The 21,132-nt window shown below is 43.4% G+C and overlaps 1 protein-coding gene across 2 annotated transcripts in view; it reads left to right on the top strand.

Moving 5' to 3' along the window:
* ETV6 (ETS variant transcription factor 6) overlaps window positions 1-21,132 on the top strand; it is a 167,717-nt gene that overhangs the window by 1,389 nt on the left and 145,196 nt on the right. The window lies entirely within an intron of this gene.

The following is a 21,132-nucleotide window of genomic DNA, read 5'->3' as shown; positions in this document are numbered from 1 at the left end:
TTTGCTGGGGTGGAAGGGATGCAGTATTTGTATTTCCACAAGCGGTGGGCTGGTGCTGTTTTTGAATCAATTTATTTGTGGCTCTCATCTATGAACATGTAGGGCAGTGTTGTGAGAGCAGAGTGCCGCACACTCTTTGCCTTGTGAGGAGCCTGAGGAGTGGGTTTCTTTGTGACTTGGCCCATTGAACATGCTCCATGGTGAAGTTTCCCATTTTAAGTGGCGGCAGTATAAAGCTGAGAGTGGAAAAAATAAAGTTTCATCTCTTGTCCAGAACTTTCCTATCCAGCGGATCCATATAGATAATGATATCTGTTTAATTACCTCTCCCCCCATTTATGGTTTAATAACCTTTTTTCTTAAGGAATCATTTTATTTCACTCACAAGCTGGATAGGAATGTGTTGATAACTGTTACCCTTCAGAAACATTTTATGATAGTCTATGGGTAGAAAGAAACTATTGCCATAGCATTTTAAAGGCGGAACTGCCAGCAATAAAAAGTTATTTATCCTACTGAAAACTATAGAACCCTTTTTGTCCTGTATGTTTGCACATTTCTGATTATAGTCTTGTATTCTGTGCAATATAACTAGAATTTGAAAACTCCTGGGCTAATTTCTCTTTCTGAGTACACTAATTTCATCACAGTGTCCTTTGAAGTCCTGTGGCATAAAGAATGTAGTTTATTTGACTTTTCATAACATGGATAGGCAAACTAGATAATAGGGTATTGTGTGTTTTAATTGTATGGCAAAACATTTTGATACAGGGAAAATCTGTACTACTAACTAACTCATTGATTTTTTCTAACAAATCCCATAAAAACATTATATATGCTTGCCGGAGATGAGATCACAAGCTACTATACCAAAAACAATAGTGCTGCTCAGTAGCTCATTACTTTGTGTTAGAAATGGGGCATCTTGCAAATAAATGAGGCTTGGTCATGCTCCCACATAAGTCAGGGACAAATGTCTCCTTGATTTACGATACAGCCCACTTGGTCCCCCACAATATTTAACACAAAACATTATGGAGCGATCTTATAAGGGGTCCCCCACATATTACTTGTGTATTTCCTACTCCTTCCTACTAATAGTGAAAATATGGAAGTGTTTTGTTATGCTTAAAGGGATGTCATCAAATTGATTTTTTTTTAAAACTGACTAATTTTTAAAAGCCTCTTTAAATACCATGGCCTGATTTTTTTAAAAAGACCCTTAAGATTTTTATGAGTGTTTTTCTGCTCTCGCATTGACCCTGACGAGGATCTCATTAGCAAGAGAGAAACTGGTTACTCTAGAGGGGAAGCCCGAAGTCCAACTATACACACAGTGCTGTCACATGCACACAGTAAACAAAATGAAGGGAAAAGAAGATTTTTTTTGTCTGACTTCTCAGCTATAATACTTTTTAGTTGTTCCTCTTAAGTACCGAAGAGTAACTTTTCAAACAGAAATGTGAATGTCAAATAGATGATATCCCTTTAAAAGTCAAACCAGTCTGGGTAATTTTTCTCTTCATTTGATTGTTTCCTGTCACTGTCTTTGGGACATTTGTTTCATTCAGAATAGATTCAAAGTTAATTGTAGGTCAGTAACTGGAATCAAAAGAACATCTCTAAATGATGGTGTAACCATTCCAGTGTGATCCATTATTTCACTATAGCCCCATGCCAGGTTGCAGTGTGGAGTTTTTACTCAGGAACATATAATCAAGCATTACTTTGTATTACATGTCTGCCGCAACACTGTCTTGTACCTTGCTGCTGTAAACAGCAAATGTTTCAATGTTGAATTGTCTGCCTGGCAAAGGTATTTCATTAGGAACCTATGAACTGGAAGCAGTGTTGTTTATAGATATAAGTATTTTGTAAGGGCTTTTCCGTCCCGCAACAAGGAGCAAGTCAGCGTGCAATAAATTCCACAGCAACTAGTGTGGTGAACCATGGACAGCCAGAATGAAGGGAGTGAAGGAAAGTGCTTTGTTTGTAGCTGAGACATCTTACCTCACCAGAAAAGCACTATAAGAAGATTTAGGAAGGACTTCTGGGGATGAAGTTCTGGTTTCCAGTGTATGCTTGTCTGCTCTCAATCAATACAAATTCACAGTAATATCTCTGTCAAATGGCTATTTGGGGGTGTACGTGTATACTTATATATTGATACATTTTTGGTTTGCTGCAAGTGTGTGTGTGAGTGTGTATTTATAAAAATTCATTCTCTGTGAGGGGGAAAAAAAATGAATGCTAAGGCCCTGATCCTGCAAATGCTTGCTTAATATGCTACATTGAGTAGTCCCATTAACATCGGACTGAGTAGGAAGGCAATCAAGCTGAGCATGTACATAAGAGTTTGCAGGATCTGGGCCTAAGTCAGCAATGTCATTGAGAAAGTAAGATTTCAGGAGTCAGGAAACACAGAGTTAAGGTTGAACCCTTCATGTTTATTGTGTTTTTGCTTTAAAAATCTGGTCTCTCTGTATCATTTTAAATTTGCAATTTATACATCAAGACTGGGAATCAGGAGATCTGTGTTTCTTCACCTGACTTCACTACTGGAACCTTGGGAAAGTCACTCCACCGCCCTGTGCCTCAGCTTACCCCTCTGTAAAATGAGGATAATGGTATTTTTCTTTGTAAGGTGCTTTGAGCAAAGTATAATTAAGATACAGTACAGAACACATAGTATTCAGACTTGCCTTGATTATGATTTTAAAGATTAAGTGGCCTTTAAAGTTATGAATGTTTAACACTGAGTGGCCTAAAGCAGTGGTTCCCAAAGCCGGTCTGCCGCTTGTTCAGGGAAAGCCCCTGGTGTGCCGGACCGGTTTGTTTACCTGCCGCGTCCGCAGGTTTGGCCGATCGCGGCTCCCACTGGCCGCGGTTCGCCGCTCCAGGCCAATGGGGGCTGCGGGAAGTGGTGCAGGCCATTGGCCTGGAGCGGTGAACCGCGGTCAGTCGGAGCCGCGATTGGCCGAACCTGCGGACGTGGCAGGTAAACAAACTGGTCCGGCGTGCCAGGGGCTTACCCTGAACAAGCGGCAGACCGGCTTTGGGAACCACTGGCCTAAAGCTTGCAATGATCTCAAATTTGAGATGATCTCAGCTTCTGAACTCTTGAGATGGCCCAATGTGCTTAGTCACTCGCTGTGAATCAATCTAAAAAGACAAATGAGAAAGATTCAACTTGCTGATCTTGTACATTCATTAATTTAAAACTACAGAATTTCTTCCTTACAAACATACTTGTCTTTAACTGAGACAACCTTAACTCCCAGGTGTTCTGAGCTAACACATATTTTTAGTAAAAATACTTTGCCTTTACATTTCCTATATATAGAGTTTGAAACTCTCTATGTATATTAATAAGTTAACCCTTGCAACCCCCTGGTCCCTAAGGTAGGTAGGTATTACTGCAGATAGGGAAACTGAGGTGTATTGAAATTAGAAGTGTCTTGTGGAAGGCCACACCATAAATCTGTTGCAGAGCCAGGAATAGAAATCAAATGTCTGAGCAGCCTCTTTTGTAGGGCTGCCAATTCTTGCAATTGTACTGTGAATCTAGTGATATCTTGTGTTTTACTTAAATTCCTAGCTCCTGGAATTATTTGATTCTGTGAGAATCAGCTTTTATTTTTTTTTAAAATGAAAGTTTCAGGCTCTCCTGTTTATGGATGAGATCCTAAAAACATGACCTGAGCGCACCAGAAAGAATCAAAAAGCAGAAGGTAAATAGAATCCAGAATGTATTACTTATTTATTTATTTAATGTATATATTTAAAAAATAAACTATCCTGAATTTTAAGCCAATCTAATAATTTTTGGGAGTCTGACTTAATTTTTGAACACTTTGGTTGGAGATTCTGCCTACTTTATCCACAAAACTGTTTTTCATCCCTTTTTAACAAGACTTTGGAATGTCATAGAATATCAGGGTTGGAAGGGACCTCAGAAGATCATCTAGTCCAACCCCTTGCTCAAAGCAGGACCAATCCCCAATTTTTGCCCCAGATCCCTAAATGGCCCCCTCAGGGATTGAACTCACAACCCTGAGTTTAGCAGGCCAATTCTCAAACCACTGAGCTATCACTCCTCCCAAAGCATCTGGTACCTACAAGTGTGACTAGGGTTGCCAACTTTCTAATTGCACAAAACTGAACCTCTCTGCCCCAAGGCCCTGCCCCTTCTCCAAGGCCCCTCCCCTGCTTGCTCCATTCCCTGCCCCCCATCACTCGCTCTCTCCCACCCTCACTCACTTTCACCAGGCTGGGGCGGGGGGGTGGGGTGTAGGAGGGGGTGAGGGCTCTGACTGGGGGTGCAGGCTCTGGAGTGGGGCTAGGGATGAGGGGTTTGGAGTGTGGGAGAGGGCTAGGGTTGACAACTTTTCAACAGCACAAAATGGCCAGAACATCCCTCAGCCCGCGCCACTTCCCGCAGCCCCCATTGGCCTGGAACGGCGAACTGCAGCCAGTGGGAGCTGCGATCGGATGAACCTGCGGATGCTGCAGGTAAACAAACCGGCCCAGCCCGCCAGTGAATTTCCCTGACACGTGCCAAAGGTTGCCGATCCCTGTTGTATACTGTGTTGGTTGATATAGGCCCTGATCCTGGAATGAACTGTACATGGCTCTCATGCCTGAATGAAGTCCCATTTATGTCAATACAGATCCTCATAGGTGTGGAGCTGCACCTGGGAGATGCTTGTTTTAGGTCTGAAGCTAATTTATAATGATAAGAGGAGAGACTGTGTTTTAAATTTTAAGTACAAGGGACCAGCGTAAAGGCTGAGCTGTCTACCTGAGCTTTGCTTTTCCAGATATCTTTTTCAGTGCTTTACTTCTATTTCATCATTGCTTTTTTTTTTTTTTTTTTTTTTGAGGGAATTTCCATTTTTTTCTCCCTGGTGTGATGAGGAACCTGGTAAATTTCATACCCTGGAACTATTCAGGTTGATGCCAGCAGAATCCTGCCACCCTTAACCAAAGCTGACTCATTACTTGGGGAAGATATACCCCTTAATTTGTACTGGAAAACTTCTTTATTAATGGGCTGATTGTTCTCACCTTGATGCCAATCAGAAAACTCCCATTAAGATCAGTGGATGTAGGATCAAACCACAAGAGACCAGACTTTAGAAATGCAAAGATATTTAACACCCGATTAATCGCTTAACTAATTAGCACTAGCAAAATTAATCCTCATGAATCAAAACTTTGCTAATACTGTCCCAATTATGCATTGGTTGTTACTATTCACTATATATCCTTATAGGTTAAGTGAGTTTCCTGGGAGGCAACACAATCAAATAGCCATCCCAATTACATAGAAGTCACTGTAATGGTAATTTACATTTATATAGCACCGTGTGTCTCAAAGCCTTCTGGGAGGTGGGAGGCAGCCAAACAATGCATAGGTAATAAGAATGGTGATAAGTAGAGATGAAATCTACAGTTACACTGCGGTAAACTCCATCTCTTACAAAATGCACTAAGGGTTCTTTAATGCCTATACTGAAGAGAGCTTCAGTTTTCTATGGTCTTCTATGAAAAACTCACCTAAACTGCATGGCACTCTGCCTATTTCGATGAAGAGCTGAGCCAACTCTGCCTAGCTGAGAATCTGGTTCCTAGGAGGTTAAAAATCCATTTTGTTAATAGTTTAAGGCCAGAAGGGACCACTAGATCATCTAGTCTGACCTCCTGTATAATACAGGATGTTAATTACCCCAGTATTGAGCGCAAAACTTGGGTTAAACTAAAGCATTTCAGGCCTCAGAAAACAAAACTGTTGTATGCCACAGGCAGAGAACAGGAGAGATTGAGGTGCCATCAGTGCCCAAGTAAAAAGAAAAGTAGCCACTGATTTTGGGTGCCTCAGTTTTGGGGTATTTGAGATTTATTTCTCCAGCTGGGTACCCAAAAATTAAGCCATTCAAAATTAGTGATCACTTCTGGAAGTGTTGACCTTGACATCTCTGTGCCTCCATTTCCCCCCTCCATGAAATGGGGATAATACCCACTTCCATGGAGATGTTTTGAGGCTTAACTAAATACCATTTACAATACATCATGTAAGGGCAGATTGTTTACTGAGACACAACCAGTGGCAAAGAAGCTCTCTGATTTGTGTCCATTCCTCTCCCTCATGTGGCCTCTAGGGAGTGTCTCTTCTCCACTTGATTTTACAATGTCCTAGACCTCTTAAAATGATTGTGATGTTTGCAAGAAATTAAATTCCCTTTCCTCCCATCCTTCTGTAATCACATGCAGAGCTCAGTAAAGTTGAATAGATTTTACTGAAATTTTTCCAGAAATGTCACCCCTGGGTGGAGACCACCATGGAAAACTTCGGACTTAATGGAATCTGTTTGAGAAAGTTATGAGCAATCATAGGACAGGGGCTTATAATGGATGTTGCATTTCAACCTGTAGCTATTACTGCTTTTCTAATATAATAGACAAGGTGGGTGAGGTAATCTCTTTTATTGGACCAACTTCTGTTGGTGAGACAGATGAGCTTTTGAGCTAACGTAGCTCGAAGTTGGTCCAATAAAAGAGATGACCTCACCCACCTTATCTCTCTAATATCCTGGGACCAACACGGCTACAACTACATTGCATGTTTCTAATATAATGGTACTCCAAGGGGCAATTTGCCTGGGGTACTACAGCTATAGCTGTTTCTTCAGAAACATGATTTTCCAAAGATTATTCCTTGTCACATCCCTTTGCTGCTTTGTTCCTTTGCTACTCAGTTGAAAGTATTACCATGGTAAGGAAAATGTGTCAAATCAGGGGCAAGAGGGAGAAACAGAGATGCTCACAATGGTATCACATGTTTGTCATATTGAAGATTTATACATGAGAAGCAGGTAGGTGGCCCTTTAAATGGGATAAAGCCGCAAGGAATGCTGTGATGAGTGCCACCATGTGTGCCTTCGAGAGGTCGCCTGTACCTAGTAGGCATTAGAATGGCCCTGCTTAAATACTTTCCGATTGTCACACCGTTGACTTGTGGTGTTTATTTAGTGGATCTTGTAGTTGGATTTAGTGAGTGTAGCTTTTCTCTAGGGTTTTCCAGAGTTCTAATTCGCCTTTCCCTCAGCCAAATTATTTGGTTTTCTCTCTCCATTTTTTTTTTCCTGGGGTCCTACAAGACATTGCTTGCTTTAGGCTGCACCTACCCTGGGCCAGAAGCAGAGGTTGGAAACACTCCTTATTTGTATTGCAATAATGCCCATGGGCACCAATCAGGATGCATTTTGCTAGGTGCTGTGCAGACAGACAGTGAGAAGACAATCCCTACCCCAAATTGCTCACAGTCTAGGCTATGGCAAGAAGCAGCAGTTGGATGAGATTAACAACCGGAGTAAAGGAAGGAGGAGGTAAGAGTAAAGAGAGAAAGTTGTAGCGTATGCTAAGAAGAGGTGTGTCCAGCTCAAATTTCTAAACCAATTCATTTGGCTAATTAACATGAAGCCACCCTAGGCCAGATTTTCTACAGAGCTCAGGGCCAGATTTCCAAGTGCTCAGTGCCGGCAATTGGGGTGATGAGTTTTTTTCACAATTGTTCAGCTACCCTATAAGCACCTAAATAAGTGGCTGTATTTTCAAAAATTGTCAGCAGCTCTCACTGTGATACCTATTGCCAGATTTTCAAAAGGCATTGACACCTGATGTGCACAGCCCTTTTGGAAATCTGGCCACTTAGGTACCTAAATTGGAGATGGGCTTTTTTGAAAATCTGGCCCAGAGTACTTAAAAAATAAAATAAAATTCTAGCCTAGGATGGCACCCAGGCTAGAACATAACTTTTCTATAGGACTTCTTCAGAAGGTATCATTTTCCATACGTAGATGTTTGGACCATTCTACTAAAATTTAATAAAAATGTTACTGCTATAGATGGATATATAAAGAATCTCATTGTCTACTAAATACTGTAGGTTTTAAGAATACTTCCTATGGAACACAAATTATTTTATCTATATTAAATTATATAGGATTTTCAATAAGGACAGTTTCCAAACTCAGCTGAAACTTGATTTGGCCCAATCTGCATTGGTTGGCTAAATGGGGCATAACTCCTATCATCTTACTGTTTTGGATTGCCATGTTAAAATACTGCACTGTACTGACAGGATTGTAACATAGATAGGTATTATGTGTGGACAGGATACCAAACCATATTACAGGACTACAATAAAACCAACCCCAAGCATTCAAAAGTCGTAAGTCAGGCTTCAAAAATAAAGAGCCTTGCTTAAAAATCATGATTTAAAAAAATAGTAAACGTAGGTTATTTTTATTTGCTTTCTGGTTTCTGAAATCTTCAAGTGCACCAGGGTCACAATTTGAAGCTGTTCTCTGCAACTGAGTGCTGGAAACTTCCATTAAAAAAGTGTAAGCTGAAATTCTTCTTTAATCACATGACTCCAGGATCTGGGGCTCTAGGAAAAGCACTAGATATCATGAGATTCATGATGAAATCTATAAATTGGCAACCCTGGAACTATGCCAAATTCTCTAATCAGTGGAGTTATACCCTGGGCTACTTTTAGCCCATTATCTGTAAGCCACATGCCTTTTTCTTCCTGTAAAAAGATGACAACGTAAGGGAGGCCTAGATTACTCACATGAGTGTTGTGAGCCTCATGTCATTAAAATATGTAAATTGCTTTGAGAGCCTCCAGTAGAAGTTGCACAGTATCAGAGAGGTATTATGGAGAAACCCTTCCTGATTTTTAGGAATTTTATTCGAGATCTGTGCCAGGAATCCTCCCCGCAAAGGAAGTGATCCTTTTTATTCTCTCTGATTCGGGTAGGAAAATGCTGCAGCATGTTCTCTCCAGCCTGTTTCATGATAGGGGATTCAACCCACACAGGGCTGAATGCTGAGTTTTACTTCGCTTACGTGGCTGCCAATGCCTCATTCTGTGTGAGGAAGCCAGGGCTTTGGGGACTGTCAAGGGATTGGGGGTGGGTGAGTGGATGATGGGGATTGGGAAGCAGGAGATGCTGTGTGGGGTGAGGGTGGCGCACATTTGTCGGAGCCATGATGGAGGCCAATGGTAGAGTCATTTAATAGCAGCAGGCTCCTCCCCTCCAGGGAAGCAACTAACAATTCAAGCTGCTCCTCATCTCCTCCAGGAAAACAGCTGATATCTAAGCCCCACGGGAGACTGCTAGCTATTACTGGAGGGGAGAAGGGCATGCAGGGGCTTGACCCTAGTTGTTTTCTCTAGTCCTGGGATGACAGCTGGGGTACTAGCTCCCAGGGATGGGTGCTTATGAACTCAGGAAAGACTGATCAAAGGTATAGCAATATTTTTCTCATTTGACTACACAGGTGGTTGTGTCACCATCAACCCACTTCAGCAAATGGAGACTTTGGGAGAGGATCCAGGGAGAAGCGTGGGAGGGGCCTGACAGGAGAGAGGGTTACCCACTTTCAAACATTTAATGGCACATGGCCTGAGTTACATGTTGTATGTTGCACTGTATTAGCGCTGTCAGGGTTCACCTTCTCAAATGCATGGGTAATTTGACTCCTTGATCCAGGCCCGATTTGAAAAGTCTGGGAGCTGAAAGGACTTTCACCATCCAAGTCTTGCAGTGCACTCAGCGAAGAGCTAGTACAAGCATATGTGTGCCATTATCCTCGGAGATGCAGGGGAATCTAACTTGAGATGTGTCCATCAGGTACGCATGGGAGAAACAGGAGGAAGTGTGCAGAGGATTCCAGAAGCACCTAGGAGGGAATTGTCCCTTTGGAGGCTCCAGAGGCTAAGGGAAGGAGGTGCACAGTTCCCCCTTCTCTGATACAGCGGGCAGCGAGCTGCCCTTTCTGTCAGTGGCTTGGCAGAGCCGAGCTCCCCTACAGCTCACCCTCCTCCTTGGTGGGAACACGGAGAACTTCCTCTCCTGTTTGGTCTACTTTAACCACCAGTTGGTCCCATCAGCACTGAGACTAATCAGCAGCAAGTGAGTTACAGAATTCGTCTTGCAACCTGGAGCCAAATTTCAGATAATGGCTCATGCAGTCCTGAATGAGCTTTTTGGGGGAAGAAAAGAGAAAATTCCACACACTAAAAAGCTTGGCCAGAGGTCTCATAGGAGTAATCTCACTAAAACTGTTACTCAACACTTAACTCTCCATCTTGGTCCCAAGCAAGCATCTGCCTGCCCTCTTGGTCTCTCATTATTTGTAACTAGCAAGAGCTCTGAGCTCTGAATATTTTAAGAAGTGTAGTCTATTAGGCAATGGACTAGAAGGAGGCTAGTTTTATTGGTGTACTTCTTCAGGTTCAAGAAAGGGAGTGAAAATAAACCCTTCAGGGAATACATGGAAGGGGAATTCCAGCCTAGCCTTTGAAAAAGCAGAAGTTGTCTGGTTTTGAGGAAGAGGCATTGTTCCCTTCCAGGAGCCATATCTGGGTTGAAGTATGCCTTTCCAAAGGCCTTTGAGTTCCAATTGCTATTAATTTGAAATGTGTTCCTGAACTCTTCAGTGTTAGTCCTCTTATGTACATGATAAATGGGAAGACAAAAGCTGGAGTGGAAAATGACCTGTCTGAGAAATGGAGGAGATTGTATTTGTTGTAGCTCTTTTTCCCTTTAGCTACTTTTCCCCCGCACTCCCCTCCCCCCCAAAGTCTGTGTGCAGTGAACTGATGCACAGTTATGCTCCCTTTAATATTAGCCCCGTGATCATCCACTAGCTGTCTTGCAGCTTCTCAACTGGAGTATACAGTTGTGTCCTGACTGGTGCTTTCAGAGCCGGGCACTGAATTTGCTGCTTTCACCATCTGGCCATGTGTGGCAAGAGGTAATTGAGCAGCCTTGTTCAGTAGCAACTGCTCCATTTGCAGAGACCTTTGGGCAGACCTGCCATGGTGAAAAGTTAACGAGAGCACTTTTGTCCCCCTTTATTTTATCCTTTATACTCAATTCCTATTTTGAATCCCAGCCATGGGAACCTTGTGCCTCATCCCTGCTGAGCTGAGGCAAGAGAGAGAAACTGAGCATCACAGATGTTATGCGGTCAGTTGACGGAAGGGGCATTTTGCTGATTCAGCAGCACCCACAGTATTTGGATAAGCAGTCTAGGGCACTATCCTAGACCTTGCACAAGCCTCCTTGTTCAAGATGAGTTAGTATAGTTCTAATGGATAGAAAAGAATAGACTTTGATTGTACCTAGGCACCTTTGATACAGAGTGTTAACCTGTTTTCTATATGAGGTACGTATACGGCCACCATTACCATAGTAACAGAGCACCTCACCATCTTTTCATGTATTTATTATCACAACACCCTGGTGGGTAGGGAAGTGCTATTAACCCCTTTTCACAGACGGGGAACAGCTTGACTAAGGGTATGTCGACACAGCAACTAGACAACTGCCTGTGCCAGCTGCCTCGGGCTCAGGCTGTGGGGCTGTTTCGTTGCTGTGTAGACCCTCTGGACTTGTCTTGGAACCCAGGCTCTAGGTCTCTGTGAGGTGGGAGGGTCCTGGAAGCCTACCCACCACTGAAACAGCCCCACAGCCGGAGCTGGGTCGGCTGGCATGGGCCAGCCACAGGTGTCTAGGTGCTGTGTAGACATACCCTTAGTGATTTGCCTGAGCTCATGCAGAGACTTTAACCCAGGTCTTCCAAGTCCTAGGCTGGTGTGCTGTCCTAACCACTGGACTTTCTACTTAGCTACATCCTTTTAATGTGCAACAACTCCAATACCAGTGCTGAAGTGACCGTAGGCAAAACAGCAAATGTCCGTGTTCAGCCGTAGCTCAGATGCTATCTTGGGTCTGAGAACCTGTCTTACTGGGAGAGAGAATACTGGTCAAAAGTTACCTCTAATATTTTGAAAAAGGGCCAGGCTATCTTTTAACTGCTACCTGAACAGTCCCCATAAAATGGCTAGCATGGCATAGAAAGGAGGGCTTCTCCAGTAGTGCCCTTTCTTCAGAATACTTACTGTGGGTAGAAAAATTATTAATTCTAAGATGTATAATAAACTAATACTGACCATGGCTGGGAGGATAACCTAGAATAGGATAACAGAATCATAGAATCATAGAATATCAGGGTTGGAAGGGACCTCAGGAGGTCATCTCGTCCAACCCCCAGCCCAGAGCAGGACCAATCCCAACTAAATCATCCCAGCCAGGGCTTTGTCAAGCCTGACCTTAAAAACTTCTAAGGAAGGGGATTCCACCACCTCCCTAGGTAATGCATTCCAGTGTTTCACCACCCTCCTAGTGAAAAAGTTTGTCGTAATATCCAACCTAAGTCTCCCCCACTGCAACTTGAGACCATTACTCCTTGTCCTGTCATCTGCTATCCCTGAGAATAGTGTAGATCCATCCTCTTTGGATCCACCTTTCAGGTAGTTAAAAGCAGCTATCAAATCCCCCCTCATTTTTCTCTTCCGTAGACTAAACAATCCCAGTTTCCTCAGCCTCTCCTCATAAGTCATGTGTTCCAGACCCCTAATCATTTTTGTTGTCCTTCGCTGGACTCTTTAAAATTTCTCCACATCCTTCTTGTAGTGTGGAGCCCAAAACTGGACACAGTACTCCAGATGAGGCCTCACCAATGTCAAATAGAGGGGAACAATCATGTCCCTCGATCTGCTGGCAATGCCCCTACTTATACACCCCAAAATGCCATTGGCCTTCTTGGCAACAAGGACACACTGTTGACTCATATCCAGCTTCTCGTCCACTGTCACCCCTAGGTCCTTCTCTGCAGAGCTGCTGCCTAGCCATTTGGTCCCTAGTTTGTAGCGGTGCATCGGACTCTTCCGTCCTAATTGCAGGACTCTGCACTTGTCCTTGTTGAACCTCATCAGATTTCTTTTGGCCCAATCCTCCAATTTGTCTAGGTCCCTCTGTATCCTATCCCTACCCTCCAGCGTATCTACCACTCCTCCCAGTTTAGTGTCATCTGCAAACTTGCTGAGGGTGCAATCCACACCATCCTCCAGATCATTAATGAAGATATTGAACAAAACCGGCCCCAGGACCGACCCTTGGGACACTCCGCTAGATACTGGCTGCCAACTAGACATGGATCCATTGGTCACTACACGTTGGGCCTGACAATCTAGCCAACTTTCTACCCACCTTGTAGTGCATCCATCCAGCCCATACTTCTTTAACTTGCTGACAAGAATACTGTGGGAGACCGTGTCAAAAGCTTTGCTAAAGTTGAGGAATAACACATCCACTGCTTTCCCTTCATCCACAGAACCAGTTATCTCATCACTCAGAAGAGTGTAGTCTTATTTTCCCTATGGGAGCTAGGACTATTCAGTAGACCTTGACCACTATGGGAGGTCTTCATCCTATAATGCATCCCAGATAATAGATAAAATCTACCAGAGCTGAAGATGCACATGCTAAATGAATCGTCTCTCTGAAATAGACATTGGAGTTCTCCCTTAGACACCAGAGGGAGAAAGGTGGGGCCTTTGCTATTTATGATAGTCTGAGGGAAGTGGTGGTAACAGAGAGATAAGGCATTAGTTCACTGGCCTCCAAACCTGCTGATTTTCACTGGTTCAGAGACCATCTATGCTTTTCCAACTATGCCATTAGGTATATCATTGATAGTGCCAGCTGCAGCAATGAACAAACTAACAGCCCTCTCATCTTGTCTGGGATCATTTGGGTTTCCTCCTCTGCTGCTCACCCACCACCACCTGCTTTGCAGAGTAGACCTCAAGTAGTTGTCCTACTGTGGAATACTAAAAGTCCCCATTTCCACAGTATCTCAGCACCCAACATTCTTTTAATGTATTTATTGTCACTACACCCTTGTGAAATAGGGGATGTATTGTTAATTATCCCCCTAGGTACCTCAGAGTCCATCAACATTTTTTTTTTTTTTAGTTTAAATGATATTATGAGGTGAAAATATTCAAACAGGAGGCAGGTTGTTTCCTTTTAGGGTACAACAATGATCTACAGAGTGTTTGTTTGTCTGTGGATGCTTGATTGGTCATGTGGTGCTGGCTCTCTTATTTGTCTCCCATTGCTAGTTTAAAGAAGGTTTTCCTAATTTTAATTTACCATGTAAGCAATTGTTGTGGATGACACAAGGATTATTCAATAGTGAACGGGAGGAGAGGTGGGTCTATGACATAACGAATGAGAACATCAACCAGACAATCTTTCTGTTGGGATGTTGTCCATATTGTGCAAAGAGAGAAAACCCTCCTCACCCAGAGTCAGATCCTGCCCTGACTTACACATTGGGTATGTCTACACTGCAATAAAAAAAGCTGATAGCACCAAGTCTCAGAGTCCAGGTCAGGTGACTCGGGCTCAGGCTGTGGGGCTAAAAATTTCAGTGTAGATGTTCAGGCTTGGGTTGGAACCCAGGCTCTGAACCCACCGCCCACCCCTCCCCTCTCGTGGGGTCTCAGAGCCTGGATCCACCCTAAGCCTGAACATCTACACTGAAATTTTTAGCTCCAGAGCCAGAGGCCAAGTCAGCTGACCCAGGCCAGCCGTGATTGTGCGGCAGGTATTGTACTGGAGTGTAGGTACACCCGTAGACTGAAGTCAATGGGTTGCCCAGGGCAGGGCTTGGCTTCCAATGCATGTTTAAAGCTGAGCATGGAAATACAATTTTTATTCATATATTTAAAAGAAGATTGCGGGGACATTCGGAAGTGAGGCTGCTTGAAACCTGGGGGGAGGGGGCGCGGGGAAAGGCGGGAAGATCCATTTTGGTTGCTGTGCATGTAAAATCTACAAGCCAGAACAGGGCCAGCCCTAGCATTTTTGACAGGTCAGTACAACATTGTCACCAACACCCCAGTATTACTGACTTTTGCCCCACCTGCCTCAAAAATTAATTGATTCACCCTCCATGCTTTTGAACGAGATTAGGTAATCATGTATCCCTGAAAACTGGGGAAGTTCTGGTTTTCAGAGCTCACCCCTGTCAGTTTTACAGAAGTGTCCTGTCCTGGTTTTTGCAAGCCCCAACAGATTGGTCACCTGAAGAAGTGGCAATTGGTCACTAGCTGAGCTGGTGAAATTGAGAGGGGGTTGGGTGAACATACATGCATTTCAAGGACTGTCATGTAATAGGAGCACAGGATATAGGACTGGAAGGTTCTTCCTGGATCACTGAGTCCAAGCCCTGGTATGTCAAGCCACCTTGTTAAATAACCCCATAATGTTGCCCCCCCGACCTCCATAGAACCTCCCAGTCAGCACCTCCACACAACCCACCCTTCCCCACATGCAGTCAAATCCATATTTAGTCTGAAACTCCAGATATTGTTACAAATGGTGAGCCCATAGGCTGATCAGCTCCATACATAGATGGCTACTTACCCAAATAGGGATCTGGTGCCTGTACATCTTTTTACCTGTCCTGAGCCACACGTGAGAATGGGATTGTGGTAGGTTAAGCGGGAGGGGTAGGGAGGAGGACAAAAGGAGCAAGAGGGGGGAAACCCAAAGGACTGTGAGTGAATGGAATGAAGAAATTAATGGGTATGGCAGAGGGAGAGTGATATATAAGGAAGGGAAGAGGAGTTGGCTAGGAAGGCAAATTCAAGTTGTTGAGTCCACTGTGGACACCTCGATGCAAAGCTTAATGAGTTCATATAGAGCTCACATACTAAAGTAATGGACTCCCTAGAAATATCATTGAAAAAGAGAGCAATATTCTATAAGAAATGGTCATTTAGAAGGTGACCAATATGGACCAGACCTTTTGATCTATTTCTTGCTCTCATTTTTTGTTGTTTTTCTCAGCAGTGGAAACCTGACAGTGTAAATTTGAGGAGAAATAATTTTTTTAGAAATGTTTGGGCCTTTATGATGACCCTTATCCCAACCGTTCAGAAAATGTATAGGGGCTTTCCTGTTCCTGACTCTGCTTCTTGACCCTGACCTCCTTTGGTGTAAAATGCTTTGATCTGTTCTGTTTCTAATTACCTTAGTCTCTCTTCAGATTTTCTCCAGATCTGGCTGGTGAAGAGCATGAAAAATAATCAGACCCTTAAAGAATTCAAGTGCCATGTGCCGTTTGCAGCCACATACCTCCTGTTAGCTGTTAAGAGACCTGTCAATACAGCCCCATGCAACAATGTGTGAATTCACCCTTATTCAACCATGGCAGTAAATTTACTGCCATGGATTGTTGGCCTGAATTGCCTGCAAAAAGCCCATTGAGCCACAGAGCTGTGCTATGCCCAGGATTTTGTGATCTTCTGTGTTACTCAGAAGATCTCCTTGGCATTTCACACTTCTGGATAAAAAAAAATTACAAGAGCTTTCATGCTTCAGGTCCTTAGAATGTAAGCTCTTTGGGACAGGGCCTCTCTTCAATTATGTGTGTACAGTGCCTAGTACAATAGGGATCGGGGCTGCTTGGCTCAACTGCGTTGCAAACCATAAGAGACTGGCAGGCTTCAGGATGGAATGTCCCCCAGTGTAGTATTACAAAGACACACATCCTGCATTTATTTTATATTCTAAACACCTCCCTGGGGAAACCTGCCTGCTATCAGCGAGATAGAGCATTGCTGTATTCTGGCATGGTACTTGATTTTAGCACTGTTGAATAACTGCAATGAGCAAGTATTACAGTGGAGGTGTCAGTTCAGGCTTTCCCATATTACCCCATCAGCATGCCTTGACTGTGGCCTGGAGGGCCCCCGACTAAATTTGGTGGTTCCAACTCTATGCCCATGCAATCCTTGGCTTCAGTGCACAGGTTGCCAATAGTCAGGGCCATGAAAAAGGGAATAGTGTTTGTTGGGTTAGTGAGATTTATTTTTCCAAGTAGACCAGTTAAGGAGATAGCCAGGCTGAAACCACCAAGAGTTTTCTCTCCATCACGCATTACCAGTCAGCGTTCAAAGAACCCAGTGTATCTAAAGCTTTGCTTCTATGCGTGTGAAGCACCTATCTGCTCACGCTTGCTTTGTTTCAATGCAGATGGCAGGCAACTGAAACTGAAAGGTGAGCTGCCAAAAGGGCAAATAAAGCCGCAAGAGAGAGTGTGTGTGTGTATGTGTAGGCACACCCTTTGCCAAACCGTTCAATACATCTAATACAGCAGTGTAGCAATCCAGTAATGTGGAAACTCAGACTCGTGGTGAGTGAGTGTCTTCCATTAATGGGTTGAAATGGAGCCTGCATGGAAATACACTACTAATTAAGCATCAGAAAGCATAGTAAGAGGACGAGATACACCTATCGATGTGAGCAATAGAATGTGCCAAGTCAAACCTATCAGCTTGAACCATACGGCTTAACACTGAGCTGCAAATAGGCAGCATTTGGTTCTGCCAAGTTACTAGCTGGGTTGCTCAAGTCGTACACAAGAGCCATATCCTACAAGAGGTCATGTATCTTCTACTACCTGTTGGTTTCAGGGGAAGCTGAACACTCCTATCCTGCATGGCACTCAGCGCCATGCAGGATAGGACCCAAATCATCTAAGCAACGCTGCTGCTTGCTGAAATGGAAAACAAGCTATACACACAGCCTTCCCTCCCAGAATATTTAAGGGACTGATACGGTGTGTCATTTTTTTTTTAACCTAGATATAGCCTAGGCTAACGGCAGAGGCCACAAATTATTGGCACCTGATTTCTGTTTGTCCTATGTAAGTGAGTTTCCTCAGTCTGGCTCTTTGTGGGCATATGTCTACAAAAGCTACGCACACAACTGGCAGCAATCAGCATGTTTGCATCACGGTCTTGTCTGAGGGGACATCTGTGCTGCAAGTGGTGGTGTCAGAAGTTTTAGATATGTACTCAGGCAGCTCGTCCGTCCCACTGCTGCAACCATGCTGCTATTTGTAGCATGCTAACTCAATCATAGCTAGCATGAGTACACCTACTTGAGCTGGGAGTTACACCTCCATCCTGCCACTAGGTTCAGTTTTAAAACTGGATAGATCCTCAGAGGACAGGCTCTTTTTTGGCTGTTCCAAAGTCCGAGTTAGAAAACTGAGACACTACACCCACTGTCAATACATGGTTACAAAAATGCAAGAAAATTCTTGAGAGATGCATACGACTCAAGAGCATGATGTTTCTCATTGCTAAAGCAAATTATCTTTAATATTCCATAAAAACAGAGTGCATGAAGTTTGCTCAGTTAAGCATGCAGCAGAGAAGACATAAGTTTTCACGCACAGATTCATTTCTGACCCCTTGTGTATGCATAACACCACACTCTGCAGCTACATGATCACATATTGTCTCTCAGGTACCGTAGAATGTCGTTCATTCACCACCCTCTAACATGCTAGCCTGTAGCATGAACACCTGTCTAATTTCAGGCTTTTGATCTGACACTCAGGCTTTTGGAAGGCGTTACAATCACTAGTACACACTGAATCCCAAAAGGATGCAGGGTCCTCTTGTTATCTGAGCCACAAAGTAGGAGCTCAACTAAAGTCCTGGCTTAAAAAACAACCTCTCCCCCCCCCATCCCCCCTGCTCTATATTATGTCTTTTCTTTTCTTTTTTTTTCAAGTAGAATTGAAATTCGGAAGTGACAGTGTTCTATAGAAACGTGATTGTAAGTTGGGAGTGTTTTGGACCATTCATGGAAAATACTTATTTTTAATAGGCATGTGGGTGTCAGCTGAAAGGATAATTTCAGCCTTTTTGATTTCCCATTGCTGGCAGGTTTGTATAGCAGCTGCCCCAGGGGAAGAGACAATGCACAGATCCCAGTATGCAGTAAGTAGTAGACTACTTGCATGGCTGGGTCATTAACTTCCTTCCCTCCATTTCTTGACCTTGAGTCCTACTGTTGTGCATTGTTTGCCAATTATACAAGTTTGGGGATCATTAGGGACCCTGAAGTCCATATACTTTTCCAGATGGAAATCTTTTTATACTAAGGCTGCTCCGTTTCTCTCTTGGTTAATTAAGTGCCTCGCTTTCCATTTGCCTGTAACTCTTCTCCTATTTCCTTCCCTCTCTTTTGAGAGCAAAAGGCCCTGTTATTCCTGGCTTGCACCAGGTTCAATACTAGACTCTCTCCCTGTTTATCTGTGGGAGCAAAACAGAAGCAGAAAGTGACCCACACTGTTGCCAAGCTAGTTTGCAGGGGCTCACAAGTGGGATCCTTCTTTATTGCAGCACTGTGTTCTGCCAGACCCCCAGTAGCAATGGTGAAGGTCTGTGTGAGAGAGAAGTCAGGAGAATGCTGCTCAAGGACTAATTCAGGGTAGGAAGGGGGTGTGGTATTATGATTTGAGCAGGGGACCTGGAAGTCAAGACTCTAGGGGCCTACTCTTGGCTCCTGGGCTCACTTGCCATGATGTGACATTAGACTTACCCATATGTCTCTTCACCACTCTCTGCCTCAGCTTACCTCTCTGTAACACAGTGTATTCTTATTTCCTACTTCATAGGTGAGTTGTGAAGCTAATTACTGCTGATAAAGTGGTTTGGGGTTCTCGAAAGTACAAAGTTATTACACATAGAATTAGACTTTGAGCTGATTTACAGTCCCTGAAATCAGATCCAATCTTGCTCTTGAAGATTCCCTTCCCTTTTCCCTACAAGGACTGCTCCTTGAGCTTAGGCAGGGTAGGAGTTCTAATGCCGCAGGAAAAGTGATCACTGATCATTCGTAGTTGATGCTCTGAAGGAGAGGGGGCTGGCTGGGTCGGTGTTCGCAAGGAAACCATTTCTCCCTTCTTCTCTCTGGGCCAATAATTGCCAAGCTTCTCAGAAGCACCAGTGAGAGCTCAGGTTAGTTCAATAAGCAGAAGGAAATGGATAGCGTTATTTTCTTGTTGCATGGAAAATGTGTACATTTGACTCCTTGTATGTCAGGATGAAGTTGTACCAGGATGAGCTGATAAACTGATGTACTTAGGTTTGCTTTCTCTTTCTAATGATACCCCTTGATCATGCCCTTTATAGTTAATTGTAGAAGAATATTTGTCATGGGATACACTCACCACTGGGGCGTCTCCTTGTGGCTATGAAACATAAGGTCCGAAAAGGGGTCAGATGTGTTGGCGAGGTGCAGAATAGGATGTAATACTTTAACTAAATTGCACCCACAATCCCAAATATTGCCTACAATCCTGAGTAGCCAGATATTTCTGCTGAAATGCTGACACTTAAATTACCATCATTAGGCTTCAGAGTCAACACATTCAATCTTTCCCAGCTATTGTTTTAGTGGCTGACTCAAGAAGACATTATCATGTTAATTCATGTATGGAAGGGTATTTTCACAACTATAAAGACTATGAATTTAATCTTCATTTTAATGAAAGTTTAAAATCTGCAGAATGTCTCCCAACAACACTGCACACAGTACCAGAGAGAACAGACTCAACTTACAATCTGTGGGCCCCAAGTTACCTGAGCAAGGGTTTGCAGTGGGGAGTGGACAGGTAGCCAGACAGCAAGACACCTCTTCCCTCTATTCCTGCTGCAGAAAGGGTGGGATCAAGCAGCTAATTGCTATTCTGTTATCTGAGGGCAGGATTGGTCAACAAGTTACTTCTGTCTTACATCAGACTGACTGTGAGACAGAGAGAATAGCTGGGCTTAGGAGTTGCATCATCCGTACAAAGTCTCAGGCAGTCACTTGCATTACTGCTGGACATGAAACAGGGGCAGTTAACTAGGGTGGGGGTTGGGGATCAAGAACTGAGAACCCAGAGGCGTTCATCATCTGTCTGCCAAGGTCATTTCATAGCTAAATAGACGTTAAGGCCAGAAGAGACTATCAGAAGTCATAAGAGGAGTCTGCTGTCACTCCTTATTAATCACTGCTTCACCTATGAAATGTTACCTCTTCTTATCGTATTTGATATGGGGAGGGCCGGTCAGCATTTGCGGTGGGCAAAATTTTCTTGTCACAAAATGTGGTTTTGTCAAAATTATTATTTTCTGTGGGGAAATGTTCATTTCAATTTCATTTTTTGGCTTTCCCCAATTGAGAAAATCAAAATTGAAAATGCCATTTCAGAAAGTTGAGTCACTTCATTTTGATTAAAAGTGTCCACACTTTTTTGTTCTTGACACTTCAGATTCAGAACTTTTTGGAGTTTTTCAGTCCATGACATTTTGGATATTTCAACTCTAGGATCAGAAATTCATTCTGAAATGTC

This window comes from Lepidochelys olivacea, assembly GCF_965140295.1.
Source record: "Lepidochelys olivacea isolate rLepOli2 genome assembly, chromosome: 1".
NCBI lineage: Eukaryota > Metazoa > Chordata > Testudines > Cheloniidae > Lepidochelys > Lepidochelys olivacea.
The sequence above is the reverse complement of the archived record's forward strand: the minus strand, read 5'-3'. Positions and strand labels throughout refer to the sequence as shown.